Raw genomic sequence first — 16,225 nt, forward strand, 5'->3', positions numbered from 1 at the left:
TTTGTAGCATCTCTTTCATGTACCTCATATTCAGCAAGCTCTTCAGGAGTAGCAGTTGGCTCGGGTACCTTCAGCTCCTTGTCGAGAACATATTCTTTGTTCTCATACCGAGTGACCATCCTGATGTTTCTGATCCAATCTGTAAAGTTGGACCCATCAAAGATGACTCTCCCACAAAGATTCATGAGAGAGAAGGAGCTAGTAGGGTTTGAGCCAGAAGCAATGTTATTGGAAGACATCTGAAAAGAAGAGGGAATAGATTAGATTAGATATAGAGATAGTCCTTAACAAAACACCCAAATGTAATATTAAGGCTAGGACCCAACAAAATATTTTATAACTTAGAAGAGGGATGCCGTAATCTAAGCTATAAGATATTTGAAGGTAGGTGAATGACGATTCACCAATTTCCACCATGAAAAACGAAATATTTAATTAGGTTTTAATTGGTTTAGAAACTCTTAGATTCTTTGAGATTTATCGAACTTTCTTCAATGGCATGTTTCAATCTCGAGTGTGCCCTTCAAGTTTTGTGACTGGGATGCCGAGGATCACAAAACAAGGTGTGAAGTAACCATGCAAATTACTTGGTACCCTTAATGTATTACCCCTCAATCGATGTGCCGGTTAACCACACACGCTCCATCGATACTATGATAAACATTAAGTCACCCTTTACCTACCTTCTTAAGTTCAAGTTAGTGTGCCGGTTAACCACACACGCTCCACTAACGACTTAAACAAAGTGTAAAGTGTAATTTCATGGATTAGCACCTTATTCACATTTTCCTAAAATAACTAAGATTGGGAATTCAATAAAGTTTAGTTACTTTAGTATTATCATTATACTTTTAATGAGAATTTATAAGTCCTTGTCCTACCCGTTCGGCTAACGACCCTCCACCGGTCAAGGAAGCGGTGGGTGAGAGTGGACACCCATTAAGTTGCCATTTTATAGGCAACAACCTTATACCCCCCTTATAGACCGGCTTCGTGAATGAGACGTACTAGCGGTAAGACGACTTGATCTTATACATATATAAATATTATTAAACTTATAATATTATAAAGTATAAGGGTTGAATTTTAACTTTTAAAATTCTAGGGGTTGGAACTAAAGTTTTTAATATGACTTTACATGTTCCAAAACTTGAGGGCAAGTTTTGTGAACTTTCAAAACTTTTCATTTCTCATAACTTATGAGTTAGTGGTTATTAAAAATGAAGACTCTTCATTTTTTGTAACCTACGTGTTCTTTTAATGGTTATTTATAAATGTGACTTTTGGTTATCCATAACATAAGAACTAGTTATGGACTCCATTAAAACACATAAACATCAAGAATTAATCTAATCAATTATTAGCACATAATTTCTATGATCTTCTATAATCATATGTTTATGAATGTTCATATAAAAAATTTCAAGAATCGTAAGTACATATACAAAACTTGAAATTTTGATACGAGCTTTTGAACAAAACTTCGATTTTCAAGTTTTTTTTTTGCATCAAGTATCAAATAAAACAAACCAGGCTCTGATACCACTGATGGGTTTTGAGCATTCTAACACTCCTATGGTGTACATGCAACCCTAGAAACCTTGGATCTATGTTTGACTATGATACATGCAAATAATTATTTTTCCAAGGTTCTTATCCTATCTAGCATGGCATGGGGAACTTGAATCAAATAAAGCTAGTAGAATTACTTACCTTCTAGTTGTAGTTGATTGCTTGGAGTTTTAGAGCCTAGCACCAATAGTGTGGATGCCTCAAATGGAAATCATAAATCACCACAAACTTGGAACTTTGAGAGAATAGTAATCACCTTCTTGAAATCGGCCCTCTTACTTTACTCACCACAACTCATGTGATTTCAAGAACCAAAGCCTCCTTTATATAGTGTGGTGGATTAGGGTTACATTCATGTAAACCCTAATACCCATGTCTTTTCATTTCCATGAGATCCATGGGTTAAAGCTCCATGGAGTATCCATGGACTTTCCATGCAAGCCTAGCCCATTCCAAATAAGCATTAGCCCACACTATATAAATACAAGAGCCCATATTTAATTAGTCATACTTTTGATCTCTAAATTAATTCTAGATTAATTATAGATCAATACTAATTAAATAATATGATTTTATATTAATATATTAGGACTTATAATATATTAATAAATCATAACTTATACTATTCTCAAACGATTATCCATAAATTGTTCGGGTGAAGTGCAACCCAAATGGACCATGCCGGGTCGGGTCAAGTACATACCAAATATAGTTATGGACTTAGACACTATATCCAACAGCTTGGTGGTCGGTGAACGAATGAGGTGAACGGTGGCGGCTACTGGAGGAGGGAGGCATAAGGGTGGGGGGTGACGGCTGCACATGGTCCCTAGGGTTTCTGCGTGTAATCGGGTTTATATACCCGACACCTTTCAAACTTCCTCCCATGTTTAGATAAACAGTACCTCCTTCTGCCTTTCCTTTCAAAACAAGGCCAATATTTACCATTTAAACCCTGCCCCTTGAATTCCTCTACAAAATAAGTCCGGGTTTTACTAAACAGCCCCCATTTTCTAAAAACTTTACAAAACTAATCCACAATTTACCTTTTTAAACCCCCAACTCTCAAATATGACATATTCAACTTTCCCCTCTCTTTTTCTTCCAAATTAAGTCCCAATAATTACCACGGAGCCCCTGCCTTCATAAATATTTACAAAATAAGTCTCAAATTTATACTTTAACCCAAGAATAATCCAAATAATAACTTTTGGCTCCCAAAACCAACACCCGACTATATAATTATTGATTTTAGGGCTATGATTCATTCTTTAATTTATTTATTTATTTATTTAATCAACGGGGTGTTACAACTCTCCCCCACTTAAATTAGATTTCGTCCTTGAAATCATTCATTACCATTTCTTACACGCCAAACCACTCTAGTAACATGGTCACCATCCTGGGCACACCCTAGCCTTCCCAGGGTAGCCGTGACCAATCTTCGTAAAGCGCTAAAATCCGCAGGTGAACGAATTTCCCCGCGATAAGACCACATCTACTCCGTCTGAAATATGTTGTCTCGAGATGATCTGAATCCCTGACAGACCACTCAACTGAATCATCTTTGTTGAACCGAATCCACTTATCCCTCAACTGGCTACTCAACTTCTGATAACTTGAGGTTCCTACTGGAAAACAGAGTCACATACCCCATTACCCTTGTAGCTCACTTAAACTTGGCCAAGGCTCAGCTGATCCCGCTGTGAGTGACTTGTCACTTCCCAATCAACCAGCTATTTCGTCCGTATCTCTAACCTAAAAGACAAATACTAACACTGCCGAAACGCTAAAACTGTCCGAACAATGGACTGCCTGAAGCAGTATGTTGCCACACGGCTGCTTTCCAGAATCTACCGAGACTTGTCTGGTCTCAGTTCATTTGTCAGTCCTCTAAAATACCGGGTTCCGGCCCGGCAGCGGAGCTAAGGGACTCCCACTTAGTCGCCTCACACGACTTCTGAACAAAATCCTTCTATGTAACTAGTTGCCACTAGTTATCATGCCACTGTGGCTCTAACAACCTCCTGATCTAACCGATCGGGTCCATGCGTCAAATCCTGTCATCATCAAATCCAAGACTAAAAGTGGTTGCTACCTGACCAATGGTAGCCTTATCTCACACGTCCTTAAGCAGTCCATTACTTCCCTGATCTCATAACTGTACTGATGTTCCTACAGTCTTATCATTGGCTTAACCAGATCTAATCCCTCTGGGAAATCCATAAACCAATCCGTGGATTTCCATATCCTCACTGCTATACCCGAACTGGTGGGTACTACTGTTCCTTCCACGTCCTAACAACGCACTCATGCTATCTACCAACCTGGTGAATGCTACGGCTACACCCGCAGACTTACAGCACTATCACTATCTACCGACCTCATGAATGCTACGGCTACACTCATAGACTTACAACATCCTAGCACTATCTGGCTGCTAGTGAATGCTATCGCTACACCCGCAGACTTACAACACTCTAACACTATCTGGCTGCTAGTGAATGCTACGGCTACACCCGCAGACTTACAACACTTTCCATACTATCTAATTGTTAGTGAATGGTACGGCTACCCCCGTAGTCTTACAACACTTTCCAAACCGGGTCGAACACGCACTCGACCTAACACTCAACTGAACTTGGGCCCTAACTGAAACTCTAACCTGCTTCTCGAAACCTACTATCACGTGACCCTGCTGCATCAGTACCGTACCCATGCCCGTGATCGAAGCGTCATAGTAACCCACAAAATATCTTCACCCTCTGGCAGGGTGAGATTCGGTGCCTCGCACAACTGCTGTCTGAGAGTCTCGAAGGCTACCTGCTGCTCAGGCCCCCAACGAAGGGCCACCTACTTCTTGGTCAGTATGGTCAAACGAACTACAATCTCGGAGAAGCCCCGTATAAATCTCCAGTAATAACCCGCTAGACCCACGAAACTCCGAATCTTAGTTGGAGACCTCAGAATCTCCCACTGCATCGCGACCTCTATCGTGGCCGGATCGACCAGAATACCCTTCTGATTGACAAGGTGCCCAAGAGATTGCACCTCGCGCAACCAGAACTCACATTTGGAGAACTTTATAAAAAGTCACTCCCCCACTTAGATTTGACTAAGTCTTCACGGCACGTGAAAATTGAAGGATTCCCAATCCTTCTCGATTTCTAGTATCCCACTGATGACAACCTGTGCTCACCAATGTTAACGATTAATCACCGGTTAAACCTTAAGATCGCCCATCCACTGAAATCTTGAAGAATACTCTTGAAATATGGTGCAGTCTGACACCTCAGTCCATCTCCCATGCTGTCACTGAAGGCCTTAATCTTCACTCCGACTGACGAATCCTCGTTCCCACTTTCATTCTTGCATTATCACTGAACTCTAACCGAACACAACCCATGCAGAAATACAATTCTCTTGAACATCCAATGCCCAACCACTTATTCATCTAACACCCGCAACTGACATCATCGTCTTCATGCTACCGGTCCTTTCCTAGCAACAGTAGTGCCTTGAACTCCAAAGTTCATCCATAGACAATTGTCGGTCATACCTGAACCATGGTAGAGCCACTAAACGCTGACTTCACTGGAGAACTATCACTCTAACCCTGACTGAATATCCTCTAAATAATACCCCGCATAGATCCTGATGAAGATCTGGAATGGTAATGGTACACGCGGAACCCACTCCGCAAGATGCGTCCCTCTATGGGTTCATCAAGGACTTTTCGGCACACAGGATGGCATATATGATCCTTGATAACCCAGCCACTAGCAGAAAACCAACCCGAGATCTGACTTATCCAAACTCACTCACAATTTCAAAGCGATACATATTCCCAACATCCATCTAGTAGCAGTAGAAGATGACATACCCGCAACATCTGGAGGAATACTGATCACCTTCAGCTTACATGATCAACCCTGCAACACTTATAGCAGCCTAAACCCTTGGAGCGACAAACTCTCTTGTGCACTTTCCCGTACGTGTTGCACTGACTCAGGCCCTACTGGCCTTTCACCCGATGACCAGAAGTCATGGGTCTCTTCCCGGGACCCTCTACTATACGCACCTGGCACGAACCTCTCTTCTCAAAGTGCTCCAAATCGATCTCGCATCTGCAACCTCTTGGAATTCATATCCTTAGGGCCTGACACCCTGTCACGCTCACTAGCTCACTTGCCCATGGCTAAGGTGCAACAACTAGAACATCCTCTGTCCCCAAACTGGGTCACAAACTCTTCCCCGAAGCTTCTCACATTCTCCAAGACTCTCACTGATTCGAGCATGGATCCTGTGCTTTCAGTAGTACGGGCCCAATACTACCTTCCACACCTATCCATACTTTCCTCAGTAATCCTCCCGAATCCTCCAAGTCACTTCCTCAAAGTGGTACACCCAAGTCTCACTGAGCCTCACTACTAACCCACTGAAACATATCCTAGGCTTTCCTAGGTTCCCCAACTCACCCAGTCCTCAGCTGCTGAAAGATTCCCAGTAATGTCAACTAGTTACTTCATGAATATAGCTAGCTCACATTACTAAGAGTCCCACAAAGCACAAATCAAGAAGCATTCAGACAATGTAAAATCTAACCATCATATTCCAATCAAACCATTCTATCCTCTACTCAGGAATCTATACATGCAATTCAAAGGCTCATACAATCAGGCATAACCTAAATAAGCTATCCTATCACTGACTGATCAGTACTATCATGCAGCTCATCAAGCACATATAGCAGACATATAAGGCATCCTTCCTAGATCCTCAACCCTAATCTAGCATGCAGTTCTCATACACATACAGTAGGCATATAAGGCATCCTTCCTAGATCCTCAGCCCTAATCTAGCATACAGTTCTCATACACATACAATAGGCATATAAGGCATCCTTCCTAGATCCTTAGCCCTAATCTAGCATTCAGTTCTCGGAATCATATCATTTCATAACATGTGTGGGTATCTTGGGGAAAACTTACTTGACCTCGGCTGATTGCACTCATCACACACCTTGTTCTTTTCAAAGTTCTTTTCTCTTTTCAAACTCCTTTTTAATAACTGATTCTTCTTTTGAAAATTTTCATACCAAGTCCTTAGTTTGAGTCCAGACACACCCGAGAGTGTGCTCGAATCCATCAAACCAAGGCTCTGATACCAACTTGTAACATCCCAAAATTCAAGACCAAAATTCTGTTGGGTTTTGAGCATTCTAACACTTCCTAAGTGTACATGCAACCCTATTAAACCTTGGATCTATGTTTGTCTAAGATACATGCAAAATATTATTTTCCAAGGTTTATAACCTATCTAGCATGGCATGGGGTACTTTTAACCATAGAAGAACTAGATTAATTACATACCTTTTGTTGATTGTTGATTCCTTGGAGTTTGAGAGCCAAGCACCAATAATGTGAATGCCTTAAATGGAAATCACAAATCACCACAAACTTGGAAAAAATGTATGAGGGAGTATACTAACTCTTGATTTTGGCCACCACACTTACACACACATTAGGCTGTTTTTCATGCAACATAAGCTTGTTTATATAGTGTACATGGTTAGGGTGAAACCCTAATAACCCATGTCTTTTCCTCTTCCAAGGATCCATGGGTAAAAGCTCCATGGATCATCCATGGACTTCCATATAAGCTTAGCTCATTCCCAAATGAGTGTTAGCCCACACCATATAAATATAATAGCCCATGATTTAATTAGTCTTCCTTTTAATCACTAAATTAATTCATAATTAATTCAAGATTAAAACTAATTAAGTAACATGACTTTATACGAATATATTATAACTTATAATATATTAATAAATCGTAAGTATACAACTCTCATAAAATTATCCATAACTAGTTTGGGTGAAGTGCAACCCAAATGGACCATGCCGGGTCGGGTCAAGTATATACCAAATAAGTTATGGACTTAGACACCTTATCCAACAGACTCCCACTTGGATAAGTCTAATAACTGTATTTGCCTATATTACTTCAGGAACCAACCGGCAATCGTAGCTCTCGAAAACTCTTGTGAACTATGAAGCGCCATTTTAGATAAGTGATCATATAATCCTCTGCTCTCATGATATCAGCTGGACAAATACATGGAACAATGTCTTACTTATTGTCTAGCAGTTGTTTCTCGATTTCCGATTTGTTTGACAAAAAACTTAACTGAACACATCAATTTAGTTCTGACCGGGCCCGATACATGGGTCAACACAAAATCATCGAGGGACCCAGATATCGCTTCTATTTCTAGAAGGAACAGATAAACTTCGACTCATATGCTTGTTCTACTACTTATTGAATTGCACACAAAGGCACGTTTTATAACATCAAGTTACTGATGCGTTTACGTGCAATCAATGCACAACCAACTCATAGGTAACAACTCATATCTCTAGGTTTGAAGACTTATATGATATTACCGTCTCACGATCACTCGAGATAAATTCCATGAAGTGATACAAGTGAGCGTGGGTTTATTCCAATACTCATAACTTATGAGTACTCATGAATGTTGTAGCAACCATTGCTATGGCTAAACACCTTTATTCATCTACAATCCCAATTCATGACAGTCTTGATTCATACCTACTTCCGACATATGACCGACTGTGGATAGTTTGAATAAATTAATTATTCTGGAAGTCAAAACATGCAAAACTGAAACAATAGTAAATAATTGAAAATGATAGCAACACTTTACTCATAAATAAATCACAAATTTTATTCATCATCAAACGTCGATTACATTTTACAAGTTTCAGAAAAGGCTATCTAATCTGTAAAACTAATATCGTCCCTCAGCCCGATGCGCCTCGCATGCTGCAAATGCTTCACCCTCGTCAGTCCCTTCGTAAGGGGATCCGAAGGGTTCTCATCTGACGATACCCTCTTTGCCACGAGGAGTCCCTCTTCTATCTTGTGTCTTATGAAGTGATATTTTATGTCAATGTGTCGGGATCTGCCATGATCTCTTGGTTCCTTGGCTAAGGCAACCACACTATTGTTGTCACAGAAAACCTTCATAGGCTCCTTAATAGTTGGTACAACTCCAAGGTCTCCGATGAAGTTCCTCAGCCATATCGCCTCCTTTGCCGCTTCACTCGCTGCTATGTACTCTGATTCACAAGTCGAATCAGCTACAGTCTCCTGTTTGGAACTCTTCCAAGTGATTGCCCCTCCATTTAAGGTAAAGACCCAGCCCGACTGAGAGCGGAAGTTATCCCTATGAGTCTGAAAGCTAGCATCACTATACCCTACTACTCTCAAGTCATCACTCCCACCAAAGGTAAGGATCCAATCCTTAGTCCTCCGCAGGTACTTGAGAATATTCTTTACCGCAGTCCAATGAGCCTTCCCAGGGTTCCCCTGATATCTGCTGACCACGCTCAAAGTGAAGGCCACATCAGGACGGGTACAAGTCATAGCATACATGATCGAACCAACAGCGGAAGCATAAGGTAATCGACTCATCTCAGCTATCTCATCTTCTGTACTCGGGCTCTGAGCCTTGCTCAGTTTGGCATTGCTTTGGATCGGTAATTCTCCTTTCTTGGAATTCTGCATGTTGAACCTTTTCAACACCTTATCCAAGTAGATACTCTGACTAAGTCCAATTAGTCTTTTACTCATTTCTCTTAATATCCTTATCCCTAGGATATAGGTAGCTTCTCCAAGGTCCTTCATAGCAAAGCACTTCCCAAGCCAGGACTTAACCTCCTGCAAGGTTGGGATGTCATTTCCTATGAGTCGTATGTCATCCACATACAGTACCAAAAAGCTAACTATGCTCCCACTAGCTCTGACATACAGGCAGGACTCATCTTCACTTCTTGAGAAACCAAACTCTTTGACCTTCTCATCGAAACAAAGATTCCAACTTCGAGATGCTTGTTTCAATACATAAATGGATTTCTCAAGCTTGCACACTCTATTGGGGTACTCTGCACTGACAAAACCTTCTGGCTGATTCATGTAAACATCCTCAGCCAACTTTCCGTTAAGGAAAGCGGTTTTGACATCCATTTGCCATATTTCATAATCATGAAATGCAGCAATGGCTAGCATAACCCTAATAGACTTAATCTTTGCTACTGGTGAAAAGGTTTCATCGTAATCAATACCCTGAGTCTGAGTAAACCCCTTCGCAACCAGTCAAGCCTTATAAGTGTGCACCTTCCCATCCATGTCGGTCTTCTTCTTGAAGATCCATTTGCACCCGACTGTCTTACGGCCTGGTACATTGTCAACCAAGTTCCAAACTTGATTGTCATACATGGACTGTATCTCGTTGTCCATAGCCTCCTTCCATTTAGCAGACTCTGGGCCTGCCATGGCTTCCTTAACACTGTTAGGTTCATCCAGATTTACCAGTGTACTGTCACTGATAAATGTATCACCTTCCGTAGTAATATGAAATCCATAATAAAACTCAAGTGTGTTCCTAACCCTTGTGGAACGCCTCGGAAGTATAGACTCGTCAGCTGGATCAACATGAATTTCCTCCTCAAGTTGATTGCTAGTGTCTGAGGTTCCTTCACCAATTGAGTCTTGAATTTCTTCAAGGTCAATTTGCCTCCCACTATCTCCTTGGTTTATAAATTCTCTCTCTCGAAAGACCCTTCTCCTAGCTACAAAGACCACATTCTCACTGGGTCTGTAGAATAGGTAACCAAAGGATTTTTGTGGGTAGCCGATGAAAATACACCTTTCACTTCGAGGTTCGAGCTTGTCATGAGTTTCGCGCCTCACGAAAGCCTCGCAACCCCAAATCTCGATATGGTCCAAATTGGGAACTTTCCCAGTCCACATTTCATGAGGTGTTTTGGCAACCTTCTTTGTAGGGACTAGATTAAGGATGTGGGCGGCAGTCTCTAAGGCATACCCCCAAAAAGATATTGGTAGCGAAGCTCGACTCATCATAGAGCGAACCATGTCCAACAAAGTTCGATTGCGCCTCTCAGCTACACCATTCAGCTGTGGTGTCCTGGGAGGTGTCAATTGTGAGACAATCCCACACTCCTTAAGATAGTCGAGGAACTCAGTACTAAGATACTCACCACCTCGATCGGATCGAAGCATCTTAATGTTCCTGCCCAATTGATTTTCTACTTCCTGTTTAAACTCTTTAAACCTTTCAAAAGTTTCTGACTTATGTTTGATTAAGTAGACATAACCATATCTACTAAAATCATCAATAAAAGTCACATAATAGCGATTAGCATCCCTTGTGGCGGTTTTGAATGGTCCACATACATCAGTATGTATAAGGTCCAAAAACCCTCACCCCTTGCACAAGTACCAGTGAAGGGTGATTTTTTTCATTTTTCCAAGTAGACAAGACTCACAACTATCATCCGACTTGAGGTCGAACGACTCCAAGACTCCATCCTTTTGGAGCTGGCCTATGCGTTTCTTGCTTACATGTCCAAGACGACAATGCCAAAAAGATGCTTTATCCAAGCTAGTAGAAGAATCAATACATAATACATTATTTCCTAAATTATCTACAACCGATACAGCTTCATACACACCATCACAAGGTAATGCTTTAAAATAAAGAACATTATTAAAGAAAGCATTAATACTACCAACTTCATTATCAAAAGAAAAGGTAAAACCTTGTTTGTACAAAGCATGAAAGGAAATAATATTCCTCGCCATTTCAGACGAGTACACACATTTATTCAAATCTAACTTTAACCCACTATCTAGCAACAAAGTATAAACTCCAATCTTGATAACAGGTGCAACCTTCTTGTTCCCCATGATTAAGTTTATCTTTCCGTGCTCCACATCCTCACTTCTTCTTAGGCCCTGCAAGTCACAACAGATGTGAATATCACAACCTGTATCAAGAACCCAAGAATTAGAATATGGTGAGTTATTAGACAATATAGTGTAAATACCTACATGGGATGGTTTCACTTTCCCATCCTTGACATCCTGCAAGTACTTTGGGCAGTTTCGCTTCCAGTGCCCCTTAATTTGACAGTAGAAGCATTCAGCATCCTTAGGGATGGCAGAAGGAGTGATAGAACCACCTTTGGTTCCAGATGAGGAGCCTTCAAGGGACTTTCCCTTGGTACCCTTCGAAGGGTGCTTCCTCTTCTTCCCTTTGCCTTGCCCGATAGCCAAAACAGGGGTAGTAGTAGGAGTAGGAGTAGCAACCGACTTACTCTTAAGACCACTTTTGGCAGTCTTCAGAAGTCCTTGAAGCTTACTGAGTGTGACTTCCTCCTTGTTCATGTGGTATGTCATACGAAATTGATCATAACACGATGGCAAGGAGTGCAAAATGATATCAATTGCCAACTCCTCAGGGAAGTTCACATTCAGTTTCATTAGACGGTCCACATACCTTTGCATTTTCTGCATGTGGCTCGTGATTGGTTCGCTATCCTTCATACGGGTAGTGATCATGGAGGAGATTATTTCATACCGCTCTTGACGAGCACTCTGATGGTACCTTTCCATCAGATCCTGATGCATCTCAAAAGGGTAATAGTCCTCATAGGACTTTTGGAGTTCAGTTGTCATGATGGCCATCATGATGCATGCCACCTTGGTGGCATCTCTTTCATGTGCCTGATACTCAGCGACCTCCTCAGGAGTAGCAGTGGACTCATCAAGCTCCTTTAGCTCCTTATCGAGGACATATTCCTTGTCCTCGTAACGAGTAACCATCCTGATGTTCTGGATCCAATCCATGAAGTTGGAACCATCAAAGATGACCCTCCCACAAAGGTTCATGAGGGAAAAGGAGCCAGTAGGGTTAGAGCCCGAAGCTTTGTTGTTGGAAGACATCTGAAAAGAAGAAAACAAGTTTAGATTAGATATATGTTGAATCCTTAATAATACACCCAAATGTAATATTAAGGCTAGGATCCAACACAATATATTATAACTTAGAAGAGGGATGTCGTAATCTAAGCTATAACATATTTGAAGGTAGGTGAATGACGATTCACCAATTTCCACCATGAAAACGAAATAAATTATTAGGTTTAATTGGCTTTTGAAATTCCTAGATTCTTTTGAGATTCATTGAACTTTTCAATGGCATGTTTCAATCTCGATTGTGCCCTTCAAGTTTTGTGACTGGGATGCCGATGATCACAAAACAAGGTGTGAATAACCATGCAAATTCACTTGGTACCCTTAATATTATCACCTAATCAATGTGCCGGTTAACCACACACGCTCCACCGATCTATGATAAACATTAAGTCACCCTTCGTGATCCTTACTAGTCCAAGTTAGTGTGCCGGTTAACCACACACGCTCCACCAACGACTTGGTAAGGTACAAAGTGTGAATTTCATGGGTTAGCACCATATTCACATTTTCCTAAAGTAACTAAGATTGGGAATTTATAAAAGGTTTAGTTACTTTATAATATTCATCATACTTTTAATGAGAAGTTATAAGTCCTTGTCCTACCCGTTCGGTTAACGACCCTCCACCAGTCAAGCAAGCGGTGGGTGAGAGTGGACACCCATTAAGTTGTCATTTTATAGGCAACAACCTTATACCCACCTTATAGACTGGCTTCGTGAATGAGGCGTACTAGCGGTAAGACGACTTTGATCTTATACATATATATAATAATTAACCATTAATGTTATAAATAGTATAAGGGTTGAATTTTAACTTTTAAAACTCTTAGGTTTTGGAATTAAAGTATATTAAAGTGTGTGTAACTTTACAAATTCCAAAACTTGAGGACAAGTTTTGAAACTATTCAAAACCTTTCATTTCATAACTTATGAATTAAAGGTTCATAAAAATGAAGACTCTTCATTTCCATGTAACTTATGTGTTTTAAGTGTGTGTTTAAAAGAAGTGTCCTTTGGATATCCATAACTTGAGGACAAATTATGGACTCCATTAAAACACATAAATGATCAAGAATTAATCCTAAACAATTCAGCAAATAATTCCTATCATCTTCTAAATTCATAAGAACATGAACATGATTATCAAAGTTTCAAAAATTATATGAACACATACAAAGCATGAAATTTTGATATATGCTATTGTAAATGGATTAGAACAACCATTACACCAACCAAAAACAAGTTTTAAAACACCAAAACAGTTTAGGGTAATGTTTCTAGTCCATTTCCAGCAGCAAAAGTCGAAAATCTGCATTCTGAGGCTCCTACTCGCCGAGTGCACGAACCTACTCGCCGAGTAGGATGAGTTTACTCATGAACTCGGCGAGTCCCCCCATGGACTCGGCGAGTTCATCAGGAAGACAGCAAAAAATTCGACTTTTTCACTATTTTGCATCAAGTATCAAACAAACAAGCCTAGGCTCTGATACCACTGTTGGGTTTTGAGCATTCTAACACTTCCTAAGTGTACATGCAACCCTATTAAACCTTGGATCTATGTTTGTCTAAGATACATCCAAAATATTATTTTCCAAGGTTTATAACCTATCTAGCATGGCATGGGGTACTTTTAACCATAAAAGAACTAGATGAATTACATACCTTTTGTTGATTGTTGATTCCTTGGAGTTTGAGAGCCAAGCACCAATAATGTGAATGCCTCAAATGGAAATCACAAATCACCACAAACTTGGAAAAAATGTATGAGAGAGTATACTAACTCTTGATTTTGGCCACCACACTTACACACACATTAGGTTGTTTTTCATGCAACATAAGCTTGTTTATATAGTGTACATGGTTAGGGTGAAACCCTAATAACCCATGTCTTTTCCTCTTCCAAGGATCCATGGGTAAAAGCTCCATGGATCATCCATGGACTTCCATATAAGCTTAGCCCATTCCCAAATGAGTGTTAGCCCACACCATATAAATATAATAGCCCATGATTTAATTAGTCTTCCTTTTAATCACTAAATTAATTCATAATTAATTCAAGATTAAAACTAATTAAGTAACATGACTTTATACTAATATATTATAACTTATAATATATTAATAAATCGTAAGTATACAACTCTCATAAAATTATCCATAACTAGTTTGGGTGAAGTGCAACCCAAATGGACCATGCCGGGTCGGGTCAAGTATATACCAAATAAGTTATGGATTTAGACACCTTATCCAACAAATTCAAGCAGTTCTGGGGTGCTGACCAACCCATGTCAAGCAGTTCTGGGGTGCTGACCAACCCTTGTCAAGCAGTTCTGGGGTGCTGACCTACCCTCCGGTTTATCCCAACGGGCTCCGGGGACTATTTCACCCCTACTACTACCACATAAAATATAGCATAAACATACTCTCAAGCATACCTGGGGTGCCCGACCTACCCTTCGATCCTAACGACTGAACTTGGGGACTATTCCCCTCTTACTGCCACTATCACATATAACATATCATAAACATACTGCTAGGCATGCATGGGTTCTGACGACCCCTTCGGTATCTTGCAACCGGTATCCGAGGACTAATTCACCCCTACTACTACTAACATGCATCACAAAGCATCCCAGCACACAAACATAACAGATAATGGCATACCAGATAATTATCACAAAGACGATCATCTAACAAACAACTCCTACTAGTGGGCTGACATTATGGCCGTAGACCCACTTCTACTTGAAGGTAACTCACCTCACACTGCTGAAGTCCCGCAGACCCAACCCCAGCTGTTGGATGATAGGTTCCCGAACTGTCAACATCAAAATAACACCGAATTAATAATTGGGTTCCAATACATAACCATAAGTCCATGCTTGGGGTAAAAGACTGCTTTACCCCAATCTTGGCTTGATCGAAGTCCAAGGCCCAATCCAAAGGCCCAATAGTCAACTATGAGTCAAAGCCCAACATATGGCCCAATTTTCTAAATTGGGCCCAAACCTTACATGGTCTCACTCTAAGGCCCCACCATTTATTCCAGTCCAACATTTGACATTCTAATGGCCCAATATCATATAATCATTAAGGCCCAAACTATGGCCCATCTATGGCCCAATTTTCCAAATTGGGCCCAAACCCTCACATATGGGCCTTACCCTAGAGCCCATCTAAATAATCTAGTCCATATGATTATTCATATATAGCCCATTAATAACCCAATAATCAAGGCCCAATAGAAAGGCCCAACAATAAACCCAAGTGAAATTAGGGTTTCACATAAAATGACGATTAGGGTTATGTTTTTCTCACTTAACCCATTAAGGACTTAATCCACTAAGTCCATCACTCTTCTAAATAAATCATATAGTGTGATTGGGACTAATACACAATTCCATTTCAATGGCCCAAATGTGGGTCCCGATAAGTCCAAGCCCATAAATCCTATATTAGGGTTTTCTAAACCCCAATTAGGGTTTCCAACCCCATCTTAGCCCAATAGGCCCAATAGCTAGGTCTTTTGATCAATTAGGGTTCGTTAGGCCCATTAGTTACATGTTTGGGCTTTTAGGTCAATTAGGGCTTTATTGGGCCCACTAGGGTTTATTAGGCCCATTAGGGTTTTAGTCCCTTGTCCAAACATTCCAAACGAGTCACCATACAAACGAGGCACACCGCCACCAGACACGGTGGTCGGTGGTGGTTAGGGTTTCTTTTTCATTATTCTTCTTTGTAGTTACATTTTACAATTCTAAACCCCAATAATCACACACACACTAATACAAACA

This window comes from Lactuca virosa, chromosome 9, assembly GCF_052849685.1.
Source record: "Lactuca virosa cultivar CGN04683 chromosome 9, Lactuca_virosa_CGN04683_v6, whole genome shotgun sequence".
Lineage (NCBI taxonomy): Eukaryota > Viridiplantae > Streptophyta > Magnoliopsida > Asterales > Asteraceae > Lactuca > Lactuca virosa.